This window comes from Mytilus trossulus, chromosome 6 (genome assembly GCF_036588685.1).
Source record: "Mytilus trossulus isolate FHL-02 chromosome 6, PNRI_Mtr1.1.1.hap1, whole genome shotgun sequence".
Taxonomy (NCBI): Eukaryota; Metazoa; Mollusca; class Bivalvia; order Mytilida; family Mytilidae; genus Mytilus; species Mytilus trossulus.
This window is the reverse complement of record NC_086378.1, coordinates 4,075,687-4,089,676: the sequence shown is the minus strand read 5'-3', so window position 1 is coordinate 4,089,676 and position 13,990 is coordinate 4,075,687. Positions and strand designations below refer to the sequence as shown.

At 31.5% G+C, this 13,990-nt stretch overlaps 1 long non-coding RNA gene across 3 annotated transcripts in view; it reads left to right on the top strand.

The window, feature by feature from the left end:
* LOC134720613 (uncharacterized) overlaps nucleotides 1-9,324 on the top strand; it is a 92,886-nt gene extending 83,562 nt beyond the window's left edge. For all 3 annotated transcript variants that reach the window (XR_010107764.1, XR_010107766.1, XR_010107765.1), the window contains one exon: nucleotides 8,784-9,324. This is a non-coding gene — a long non-coding RNA (uncharacterized LOC134720613). The remainder of the gene's footprint in view (nucleotides 1-8,783) is intronic.
* The last annotated feature ends 4,666 nt before the right edge of the window (nucleotides 9,325-13,990 follow it).

The window sequence follows — 13,990 nt, the reverse complement described above, 5'->3', positions numbered from 1 at the left end:
CCATTATTTCTGAAAGAAAGATGGCTTAAAGTGTGGAGAATTTGTACATCATATATCACATCTCCTATCAAAAACAATCATTATTTGCACCTATTAACATTTGTTGAAGATGGTGCCATATACACTGTGGTACATGCTATTTCCTTGGGACATATGCCAGTCTATTGCCTGACACCTGACATCATCAAAATACTGCACTTTATAACATCAAACATCAGGTGTCCAATCATCAAATATCTCAGATTCTTCAGTCAAAAACCTGCAGTAATAAATAACAAATAGATCATCATACCTGTTAATTAATTGTTTGTTAGTATTTAATGCTAAAGTGTTGATAAGCAAAAGGTTGATTTTAGATTCGAAGACGAGCTTTATTACAAGACGTACTGTACTCTCTACCTGGTTAATTATTTGATGCTGAAGTGTTGGATCAGCCAAAAGTTTGATTTTAGATTCGAAGACGAGCTTTATTACAAGACGTACTGTACTCTCTACATGGCTAATTAATTGTTTGTTAGTATTTATTGCTAAAGTGCTGATCAGCAAGGTTGATTTTAGATGTGAAGACGTAAGCTTTATAACAAGACGTACTCTCTTCACCCGACATATGATCATAATTATGGAAATGTAAAGTTAAGCCACTGATTTGATTACCAATCTAATCACAACTTATTGAAACAAGATTTAAGAATGGCTGCTTATGGTAGACAGTGTCTTTTCGTGTTTTTTTGTGATTACAATAATCGTTTTACAGTGTCTGGAAACCTTACCATGTATTCAGTGATGGCTTAAGTAGTCTACAGGGATTATAATGATGTTAAACTTGACAAAAGTCAACTCATAGTGTTACTCCTAGATTTGTAAAGTATTGACTCAATAGACCTCTCTTTTTAAAAGAAAAAATGCTTACAGAATGATCAATAATTAACGATAATGGGGGATCAAAATCTAAAGGAATTTGGTTAAAAATTAAATGACGTGAAAAACCTCTCAATTTCATTTTAAAAAGTCTTAATTGATGTCTGATCAAATAAAAGCATTGAAACGTTAATATTTGCTTTGTTCCAGACAATATGTCACTTACTGGTAACTATTACATTAATGCCATCATTCTGATACCCAATATTGAAGAAACAACTAGTCTCAATTTTCTGACAAGGGTTCAACTAATCTGTTTTTAAAAGCTACTTTCATCAACTGTTGTCTATATCTTTTGATACCACAGGATAATACAACAACCAATTACAGACATAGAAATATGATGTGGACACGGTCATCCATTAACCTCACAGAGGCAAACAAATGTCCGATCAGGTTTACGTAGAAATTGAATGGCTTTCATTATTGTTTTTGTTTCACTTGATATTGCTTTCAGACAAGGATAATTTGGAAGATTATTGGGAAAAAACATAAAAAACTAGATTGAGTAATGGCAGGGAAGTAAAGAAGGAAATGGTCATTCAAATTGACCAAGTTTCTGTCTTGATACTAATTGTGTGTGAGTAGGCTTGGTATCAGTTTGGTATTTTCTAGGAAGCCAATAACTATTTTATGATTCCAAATTCTCATTTTCATGTGTTTTGTTTGCTGTGAGCATTTTAAGTATTTCTTGCAATTAAAACTAAATGCCTTCAGAATTATAATGATGGCTAGTTTAATGAAAAGCAATTCTACAATGTTAAAAGATGGTTTCATACATAAGAATAAGAATATTTATTATTCCAATCAAAGGAATTTTACATAAGATTAACCCATTGGTTGCCTTTGGCTGTTTTCCACTCTTTTGTTGAGTAAATGTTACCTCTTTGACACATTCCCTATTTCCATTCTCAATTTTATTGTTAACTAACAAAATATTGATAGAAGGTATCTTTGAGGTCGATTCATTGAAGTCTGGAATCAGCTAAAATTGTTTTTAAAAAAATCGTTAAAAGCATTAGAATATGATATTTTAGGGTTACAGAGTATAGAAAAAAACTCCATAACTCCTTGTTGAATTAAAAAGTGATATTGATGATTGGATATTGACAGGACTCTCTAGAGAAATGTGATAATGGAGGTATATATAATTGTCTGAGTACTAATCCCCTTACCTGTGCCAGAGATTAAAGTTTACATTGTAGTCTGTGTTTAGCTAACCTTTAAACAACTATGTCAATGGTGTGTCATGGTGGTCTAGATTTGTTTTATTTGTTACCAAACTCACCTGTATACATATTTCATCCCCAGAAACAACGATTTGTTTGACAAATGCTTTCTACATATAACCTGCAACTTAACAAACTGGTTATTTTTACCTACATAGGTAACTAATACACCTGTTTGTACCTGCTTGCACCTCACAATGACCCAGACACGATTTTATTTTTAAAGAGACAAGTTTTTTTTATGCTCTGATGATCAATGCTGATCGAACAGTCTGATTGATTTTTTCAAGTCTACCTTTTTCATTTAAATTACAACATGACAACTAATATGTTCACCCGGTAAATATCGGAAGTCTGGTCGTTAGCTCTCAGAAAGGGAGGCAATCTACTTTCTGTTTTTTTCGGGCCGTTTGTAAGGTCAGATTTGGGGTAAGAACTTTTATTCAATTTGAAACAAACTTTTGGAGATCTTAAGAAATGAATAATACTTTAGTTATTTGTACTTTTTGTTATATGTACTTACATACATGTACTAGGACAGACATACTGTCTAGGACTATTATAGAAACAATGACACATAAAGTAACTTATATATAAAAGTATAACATTGAGGAATAGTTGTGGTATGTCAGGGAGCCTTATTGATTTTTGTTGGCAAACTTTTGTTGTCTACTTTCTTTGTTGAATAGTTGGATTGAACATAAAAAAGTTCTTTTAGAATCAGGTGGTAACTATTTTTGTATGAAATAAAGTACAAAACTAAATCGTACAGGTGCTGAGAGATTGATACCATTGATACTATTCCATGTTATTTTACCACTATGTAGATACCTTTTTTGGCGGACTATTGGTCCCTAAGGTATAACAAACACTGTACCTAGGTGTAGGCATGTTAATATGGATATTGTTTTTATGAAATTTAGTAGGGGAAAAAAATCGAAATCATTTGAACTTTATTTGATATGATCTGATTTTATTCCAATCTGCGTTTCCAGACTTGCCAATGCAGCTGTATGTACATTCTTATCTATTTAATATCTTTGTTAAAACATATTTTTCTTCTGTCTAGAAACAGTTTATGTGAAGTACTAAAAGACACCTATAAATGATAGACACATTTATTGGAGTATTTCTACTTTCAATATTCCATTTCTCATATTGTTTAAATAAGATATGATATAGGAATACGATAAAAGATATGTTATAGGAATACGATAATAGATTTCAGCTGGTGCAACAGCTTTCCCCTGTTTGTTTTACAATCAACTCGTTTGGTTCAAGTTTGATTATTTAAAAAAAAAAAAGGTTTGATATATCGTGTTTGTAAAATAAGAAGATCTGTACTTCATTAGAATTGTGTCCAAAGGTCCGAGCTTTATAAGACAGATTAAAATCTCGGTAAAATAATATTAAGTTACATGCATATCCAGCACATAGGTTTGATTAAAGGGAAGTAACTCAAATGTTGCAATTTGCAGAAGCAAAATTTAACTGTTGTATCAAGAGATTCATTCAAAAGTGCACATTTTAAAAACAATTTTAGATAAACTTAAGAAATCATTTGGATTTATGATAATTATATATCAACTAAAATATTTTGAAATGTAGTTTTATCAGATTCATGAAATTTAATTTAAAACTTCACAGTAATGCAGCAGTTTGATGCATAATTTGTTACCTTGCAGACAGTGCACTGAACTAATGTCACTTTTTTTCCTGGCAAGTAACAGATTTTGTCTCATTTTACAACAGAAATAGAACAGATTTGTCTATAATTATAGGAAAACTATGCCTTTATTAAATTATATTGATCAGTTATAACTTATCATGGGGACAACTCACACATACATATATAACTCCCACAGCCACCATTGTCCTGTTATGGAAGCAGTTAAGCAAAGTTTTTTGTTGGTATTATTCTGCCTCGACACCTTTAAATAATCATATCGTAATTTGCCATCATGACTCGTTGAACTGGAACATTTGACAAGACGTATTTTGTTTCATTTAAATTTGATGTATTTAAATGTGTTCATTGTGGCATTGGATGTTATATCGAACACTTGACGTTTTTATGAAAGTTGATGTTACAATATTCATTACATTAACTAGCGAGGATAAGAATGATTTCATAGTCTGATGGCAACGCGGCTACTGATTAGCTAATATTGATATTTTTCAATCGTCTGGTTATGAATGGCGGGGCTCTTCCTGCTAGGTTAGAAAACCTTATTTTACTTTAATTATACAGATATCAGGAGATATAATATAGACTTATTAATACAGGCTTGTCAGACAGTCAGAATAAATGTGGATGGAGAATATCATCAAGGTCCTGGAAGTCGTGATTGTGACAGTATACATGATAGATTTCTAATACAAAATCTCTTTTGACTGACGTAAACTTTGGCGTACGAACTTTTTTCTAATGTTAAAAGTCTGATACCATATCTTGACTTCTTAACATGGAGTACAATGCTGAGTCAGTTCTTAATTGTCTGGATGTTTACCCATATAGATTTTACACATTTTTTCATGATATTTGATATAATAAATTAACGCAAAAATAGAAAAGTATTGTTATCCATCTTGAATTCTTAATGACTCCTTAAAAAATGCTTTAAAGATGCTCCATGGCCTTTGATGTAGTATAATTAGTATTATATGCACTATTTTATGCTTTAATTTCCTCACTTTTTTTGTTATTAGGAATTTAATGGAAGTTTTATTTTGATATAGAAAATCTTGATTCAAAGAGAGACAACTCTTATAAAATAGAATGAACTAACATTTAAATAATAAAAAAAAAAGAGAAAAATTGTTCAGCTAAGTGAAAAGATTTGAAGTTTTACATGTGAATTTAACCACTATAAAACATTTGTTTTAACTTAAGGAATTTGACAAAAAATCAACAAAATATAAATAAACCAGATAAATTTTGTACTTTAAAAAAAAGATTTAGATAGGGTGCATACATAATCACCATCAAAAATATTGCTGCTATCTTTAGTTATTAGAATAGAATGGTGAATAGTTGTCTCATTGGCAATCAGTCTTATTGATGTAAAAATAAAGTGAGAAAATTCAGCATGATGCAGCTGGGAAATTATATTTATAAATTAGTTTGTTAGCTAATTTACGAGTGTGAGTGTATAAAATGTCTATATCAGCATATTTGCTGATTTAAACATGCTTGATGCCTGAAACTATGTAGAAGGAAATTGATATCTTAACTATCCAAATTTCATCTTGTTGAGTCAATAGTTAGATTAATTCTGGTCACAAATAACATGATGAACAATGATTTAAACTTAATTTACCAGACTAAACAATTTATAATGGATATTATTACATTGTGTATAAATCATCAGATATTCAATCACAAATTGAAAATAAACAAATTAAGTTATTTATTTTTTTCTGTTTCCAATTGTAATGTTGTTAATGTCATTTTTCTCCAAGCCTGCAACAATTCTCGTTCATTTAGATGACAGATATATTGTCTGTAATTGCTTGTCTTTTTTGATACCAGATATTGAAATTGTTTCTTTTATCTAACTTCATATTCAGCCACTTATTTTATTTGTCTAGTCAACGTGACAAAAATAAATGAATTAAAAAAGTCAATCATGGCAGAGAAATGTCCAACCAATATAATACTTCATAACATACCCAATATATCACATTTATAGCAATCGATGAGAGAAGTCTAGACATGACTGTCCATAGGGCTAAACAAGATGACCACATTAGGGAAGATATTTCCCAGTTGATTGTGACATCGAATTATAATTGGAAAATAACCAGTGCAAAATGTCTATGATACTGGTCAGTATATAAACCTACAAATTAACTAAGTCATTTCACTTTTATCATCTTATGAAAAGTAGAACTTAAATTAGACTTGTAAAAGCAATATAGATAACATGGTAAAGTTAATGTGGGAATAGGATGTCCATATTAAAGTTGAATGATTGTAGACAACTATTCAGAACAAATAGTAAAAAAAGCAAAATACCAAACTTCGATAAAAATTCAATATGGAAAGTTTTCAAAGAGTTGCCTGTCAATATGTTAGCAAAATTCAAAATGGAAAGTTGTCAAAGAGTTGCCTGCCAATATATAAGCAAAACACAAAATGGAAAGTTGTCAAAGAATTGTCTGCCAATAAATAAGCAACACTCAAAATGGAAAGTTTTCTAATAGTTGCCTGCCAATATATAAGCAAAACTAAAAATGGAAAGTTTTCTAATAGTTGCCTGCCAATATATAAGCAAAACTCAAAATGGAAAGTTACCTGCCAATATATAAGCAAAACTCAATATGAAAAGTTTTCATAGAGTTACCTGCAAATATATAAGCGTTTAATGATAATATTTTTGGATTCAAAAAAGTTACCTGCCTGCCATTTTATAAAGGTTTATATGCACTTTTGAACCAAAAAAATGTGATCATGAAATATCAAACTGACCTATATCAACCCTGCAAGGAGTTATTGCCCCTTTGCTAGTCATTGTGGGAATTGTAATTAAAATTCTGAGCAATTCTGTCAGTTTTTGTTTGTTCATGGAATTTCATTACCTATTGGCCACAAAACTGTTTAGTCAACTACATTTCAAAGCTACAAAAAAATTTCATTAAAAGACGCCACATCAAAGAATGGTTGAAATCTTTAATGATACAAATCAGTCTGACATTTTACTGAGTTGTAGAAAGCTATAAGTATGAACTGCTATATTCTTCTTAACTTTACATCTTTTATCGCGACATTTAGTATACAGCTATTTCTCTAACATTATTGATATGTCAAGTAACTAGGAAACGCAGACAGAAAACTACAATTAATGGACATAGGCACAACTCTGATTAACTTGAAGGTGTCTAGACGTATCTGATAGGACTATAGCAATAATATGTTGAGAAACTAATGGTCAATTTAGTGGTGTAATTGACCACTGACACTGGCGGAGTACTTGATATATGGTGCATTGTCATTCAGAACAGTAGTGTTTTCTCCACCTGTTGGTGTCGGTCTATACTTATTTCTGTTGGTGACAGACTAGGCTTCATTCTTGAAGGTTTTTGAGAAGTGATTTTGTAAGGGCTGCCAGGCAAATTATTTAAAAAAATATGTGCAAGACTTGAGGTGATGTTATGTATTTTTTTGGTATCAATACAATGGCTATATATCATGAACATACAAATAAGGCCAATAGTCCATTTCAAATCATGCGATATTTTGTGGAAATAGCCACATGTCTTGGTTGTTTTGAGAGGGGAAAAGGGATCTTTCTGGTAAAATTGTTTCCTATCAATATTGTCATGTGGTATTGTATTGTGGTAGTATACGTTGGAAGGTTTCCACAGGATTTTTTCCCCATCTTTACTGTATTGTGGTAGTGTCCTTTTGAGTATTAGTTATATAATCTTTGTTCAGTTTTTAGCTGAACTTTATTCCAAGGAATCATTAAAAGTCTAGCTGATATAGTAGTATGCACACTTAAGGGTCACAATACAATAAATATATTCCTAGTAGTACAGTAACATCATGAGACTATTTAGATATACATGTATATAGATGTAAAGTCTTCTGAATATCTTCTTAGTTTCATACCCAAAGGCACAATGAAAATCTGGCATCAGTATGTGTGCTATTCAGTGCCTTCATTTCATACAGAATGGTTTTTTTCTCATTGTTGATGGCTGTATAGTTGTTTATTATTGCTTACATCCACATAGTTATCTCATTGGCAATCAAACCACATCTCCTTATATTTTATATTAATATATTTCTCAATAAGTATGTCACAGCTATAACAGCATGCTTCACGCTCATGTAATGTGCAGTTTTATAGACATATCAATTAGTGTTAATGATCAAAGCTAATAAAGACGTGTTTCATAGTCATATTATTGGATGATTTACAACATATCGAAACGTATTGATCATCAATTATTTTTGCTGCATGTTGCCTTTATATTCTATTTTTTTTTTATAAAAATTCATCAGACTAAATCTCCTGATTGAATTGTTTTATGTCTGCAAATTTAGATGTGCAATTGCAATTGCAGTCATAAGAATGATTTATTTGTCTGTATTTATACTCATGGTTATAACGTGTTTCATTGTACATCTGAATTTTAATTCTGTTAACGGAGAACAACTGAAAGTGTTTCTTAACTTGTAATACCATTCAAGCTGTCTAGAGTGTCTGAAAATTAGTATCATTCTTCTTAAAGATTGCGTGAAATTTAAGATTATGTTAAGTTGTCTTCTTGCAATGGATACAGAATTAAGACTAAATTTTAAATCCTATGTCATAAACCGATTTGAATTTTCAAAGTCACATTGAAAAAAGATGATTTTGAAAAATTATAAAAAGTACATCAGAACTTATTTTATTCCTACAATTAACTCCGTAATAAATCAGTGAATATAGCACTGAAAGTTGAGGGTTGTTTCAATTTTTTTGAAATTTAGATACAAATGTTGTAACTCAGTCCTACATTGTTGAATACGGCTGACTTATTCTAATAATTTAGAAAAATAAAACATTTATTATATATATGTAAATGAAGAGAGAGAAAAAAAGAGGGAGTCATGAGTTTAATATGTAAATATGTTTTATGTTTCAGACGTCTGACAGAGAGAGATTATAGTAAGTAACCCTGTATTTATTAATAACAGTAATTGATATTAGCGTCAGATTCCTTTTTGTCAAAGCTTGCCGACCAAATGTCACAATACTTATACTCGAGATCTTAAGCCATTCTAGAAAGAAAGTAATTATAGTCTTTCCTATTATTTGAAATTCAGAAAAGGTCTTCTTGCCGGTTATAAAGATTCTAATTGTCTGGGTTTGATTGTTTGTAATTCGATGATAATCAGCGAGTGTACTGCTTCGTCTGTCCCTAGCTGCTCTGACCGAAAAATGAGCAAAACTCAGTCATTAAAAGCTGGACAAATAAATTTTTGTTTATAACAGATAATTATATTTTAGTGGTGTTTTTCGGTGATTAGTTGTACTTTTGCCATTGATGTGGGTGTTTGTCAGAGTGTTCCGTTACAGATATAGGCTAGACTTAAATCTGTTAATTGATCAAAACCATCATACAAATGACATTTTATTAAATAATTGGGTGTTGCACAAATGCGAAGTTGTCCAGTGTTTTTAAATGCCACCTTACATAAACCCGTAGATCCGAACTTGTGCTATTTGCTTCTCACAAGCTCAGTTCTAAGGGTCTGTGTAGTTTTGGTATCTACAAGACATAAAACAGTTGTATTTTTTCCATTAGGTTTAATTTTTGATACTTCCAGCATCAGTTAATAATGTGGTTTATATTTCAACTTGCTTTGATAAAGTTGGTTAACATTCCTTAATCTGATCTGTATTGAAGATGAAGATTTGTTTGAATGACATACCAGTAGTCTGGAGGGTAGTATTGCTTACTCTGTAAGCTGGGATGGTAATTGTTCAGCTGGTTGAATATATGGGATTGTATTAATGTTTGGTTGTCTTAGAAAGAATATGTAAGGAGGAAAAGGTTTGGTGTGATTACAGAATGAGACAACTTTCCACTTAATACTAAAAGAGGGTAGTCTTTAGGAACTATAGGTAACCATAAGCAACCTTTGACCTTGAGAAAACCCCCATACCAAAAAGTAAGCTTATACTAAAAAAATCAACAGCCTCAGTGATTTACCTAAAAAACAATAAAACTAGAAATTGATATGATAAAACCAGCAATCAATGACAACCACTAAAGTATAGTCACCTTACTTGGGATAAGTCAAAACAGAATGTGTAAATCTGGGCAAATTGTGTGCAGAGAATTGTATTTAGGTCATTCTGGCATGGTGCAAGGTATTGTATTATGGCCATCTTGGCAAAATGGATATCTGGAAGTTTTCAGACTATTTTTACCAGCTGAAAAGAAACCTCAAAGGTACGTACTCCTGAGTTACTGTAATAGAGGTGTCGAAGATTTATCAATCTCATTGAATATGATGAAGAGGTTTATCATAATGGCAAAAAATCTCATTTCTTAGTAGGTTGGGATTGATTCATGTTCCCATGGTGAGGTAGATTGGATATAAGATCATATTATTGGAGGAGATATTCATGTTCCCCGGGTGAGGGAGTATGGATATATACGATCATATTATTGGAGGAGATATTCATGTTCCCAGGGTGAGGGAGTATGGATATATACGATCATATTATTGGAGGAGATATTCATGTTCCCAGGGTGAGGGAGTATGGATATACGATCATATTATTGGAGGAGATATTCATGTTCCCAGGGTGAGGTAGTAGGTTGTATAGTTGAGAACTACATCATAATATTGGAGAACTTTACAACCTACTAGCTTTCCTTGTGTCATGATCACAACAGAGACAGACTACAGACTGGTGGAATGGTGGATAGATTTATAGAAAGATAGCCGTCTGCAATACTGAGTCTGTAAGGTCTAGAGTAGTTGATTATTTGGCTTGATTGATGGTAAGGCCTGGAGTAATTGATAGAAGTAAGGATTGTTAATAAAGGTTGAAGGTACTTGATTTTTGGTTGGATTGTCTGTTAGATCTGGAGTACTTGATGTGGTAGTAGGATTGCCTCAAAGTTCATCAAAATAGCAGACAACTGCTGAATGATTGAGAATATTTTTGAGGGGCCTGTCTGGGGAAATTCATTTCACAATGAACAGGAACACTTACAGACTGGAGTCGTACATTTGTTTTTATTTGCTCAAATACAAGCTAACTTTTCTCTTCAGCAGTTGTGTGCTCACTAACTGAGAAGGTTCAAGTGTTTGTAATATCAATCAGCTCGGCCAACCTTGAAGAAAACCAAGGTCTTGTTTTAATCCAAATCAAGCTCAGAATCCCTATAGTCTGATTATAAGAAAAGTGATAGTACAGAAAAGTTAAAAGTCTCTGTCTGTGTGTCACATAGCTCAGCATTGCTATAGTAGTAACAGTAATGTTGCTGATCGACTTTTATTTGAATTGTATTTGATGAATTTGGTAGAAAAACCAAAAGTATTTTTACTTTTCGTCTATAATGTAAAAAATTTAACTAGATATATGTCAGACCACATGACATAAAAAAACAAGAATGTTAATTCTATGCTGGCATTATTCGCCTACTCTATGTGAATGGATAGATAAATTATACAAGTTTTTACTGTTTTCCATCCTTGGTGCATTACATTTATACAAAATAACAATAATAAAATATGGTTTTAACTTTTGTTAAAACATTATTAATATATAATAACCGTGTTTTGGATCATGGCCTAAAATACCTGTAGAAACCTGATAGAAATATTTGTGTGGATGTAAAACCATCGTGTACATGTGACAGCTGTTTGATATTGATTCACATTTTTCTGCTTCCTTGTTCGAGTCTGATTTAGTTGAGTATTTCTTAGAAACATAGAACGTTGGGATTTTGAAGGGATAGCACCAGGATGAGCAAAACTAGTTTAGTTCCTTGTGTAGAACTACTTTTCCTGACCATACATTAAGTATGCATGTGGTGAAAAAATATTTCCGGAAGGTAAAGTTTTCAAAGTATTTTTGATCTTTGATACTTCTGGAATGTAATCTGTTAAGGAAATTGTAAATTAATATTATTTCTAGTCACGAGGGTTTTATTTTTATTTTTTTTGTTTTATAGTTGAAAGAAAGTCATTTGAGTAAAAAAAGGTTATGACTGACTTTTTGAATAGTTTTTTTTTCAAAGTACTTTTGAACATGAACTCCTCAAAGTGTAGAGTGCCCTAAGTATTTAGACTTCTGTATACTATTGTTATGGCTTCTATAAATTATTGGCAATGAAAAATAAATGAAACGCTAATGATTGCTTTTCAAAAAATGTGTTTAAAATATTAAAAAAGGCAAATGATAAATATTGTCTCAGTACTCTACTCTCTATATTGGTGGATGGTTTTCTCAGTTTTTTATTTACAGATATTTCGCATACAACTATTTTTAACCTAGGAACTTAAAGATTCTTTATGTATTTCATTGTATTTGTTCAACGTAAAACATACAGATCTAGAAATAGTTAGACATCTTGTAATTCTTACAATAAATGACAGTGGTTTGAATAATGAAGTGTAATTTTACTGATTTTTCTGTAGCTGTAGACACCTAATTTTTAAAGAGAAAAAGCCATTTGCCGTGGCCAGAACATGGTATGAAAGTGAATGTTCTATCTTCGTCGCTCAATCATTTTTTGTCAATTAGATCCTCATGCTATTGACTCATGATATCTTTGATTGTATTCCTAATAGCAGTAATTCTTCATGTTTGCTAGAATTGATTTGTTTTAGTGTAGGGATATGTTTTGGCTAACAGCTACGACTGTTCCGTTTTATACCTCCAGTCATACGTGATCTATTTGTAGAATATTTCATCAATAATTACAGCGGAGATTTACATGGGTAGTTTTTCTGAAAGGGAATCCATTTGATGTCCGAGAGACAGTATAATGTCTGTCTGATCTTCTTCGGCAAGTCTGGCTAATATCACCAAACTACAAACACTATATAAAACTTCTGTCATAACGTTGGCACCTCCGTCTAGTCAGGTTTAATGTCTTGTGATGAATAAATTCCATCATTTTTGGCAATCCCAATACGGTTTAATACAGAGATAAATTGTGTATAATGACATATTTTCCTGTCCAATAAGCTTAGTATAACTGAGACAGGCTTATAAAGATCTCCAACAATATATATTTCCTATTTATTTCTTTCATTGGACTGGAAGGAATTCATCAATATGTTCATTATCTTATTTTTGGGGGGTTAAATAAGATTTTATAATATGTATATTGTTATTGTTTCTTTATAAATCTCATTTCAGGGGAATGAAATTCTTACAGACTCGTGGAAGTTTGTTTAAAACAGATAAGAATAAAATAGCACTTTTTGAAAAAAAATGTAAATGAAACAGGAATCCAATTTACAATAGAAAATTATCCAAAAACAAGTAAAAATGTGGAATCAATTAGATCAGCTTTCACTAAGGTATAGCCATTGCCATAATCATTCATGTACAAGTCACCCATGATTTCATAAACTTGATGAATTTCTCAATCAAAAGTTCCTTCTTCTCCAGTGTGAAAATTGTTGATTAAACTGAAATGTTTTTTTTTTTCTTTAGATTAAAGAGATTTCGTATTTGCAGCACAATTTCCTTGCTTCCTACAAAGATTGTGAAATTTGCAGTGGCAGATCCAGAACTTTTCCTAAAGGGGGAGGGTCCTCTCCAGTCATGTTTCAATGATTCCCCATATAATCAACCATAATTTTTCCCATGAAAGGGGGGGGCCTGGATCCGCCTATGATGTGTACGGTTAAAAATGTTTGCCTCATTCATTATTATATGGTCAGATCATGTGTTTACGCATGTTATATGAATTCGTACTATGCATGCTTTTTCACAGAAATTGTAACGTCGTCACAATGCATTTTCAATAGCGTGTGAAAATCCTCGAGACAAGTATAGGCATTGTTATTTTCACCAAAATCTCAATATCAATTTGAAATTTCTGAAAGCATATTTAGTGTAAATGTATTGTAAGCTTGAGAACAAAGTACTTTGTTAATGCTAAACAATAGTTTCTTATTTGTGTGAAATTTTTAAGTTGTTTGTGACTGGTTTTCCTGTACAGTATAGACAGGTCGTAGACAGGTTTGTGGTTTATACAAGTCAGGAAATGGAAAAGTTCACTTGTACTTCCTGTATACTTGTGTAGATAATAAAATGCTGATTTAGTATACAATATTCTGATTTGGATAGATATCATTTCACATAGAAGTTCAT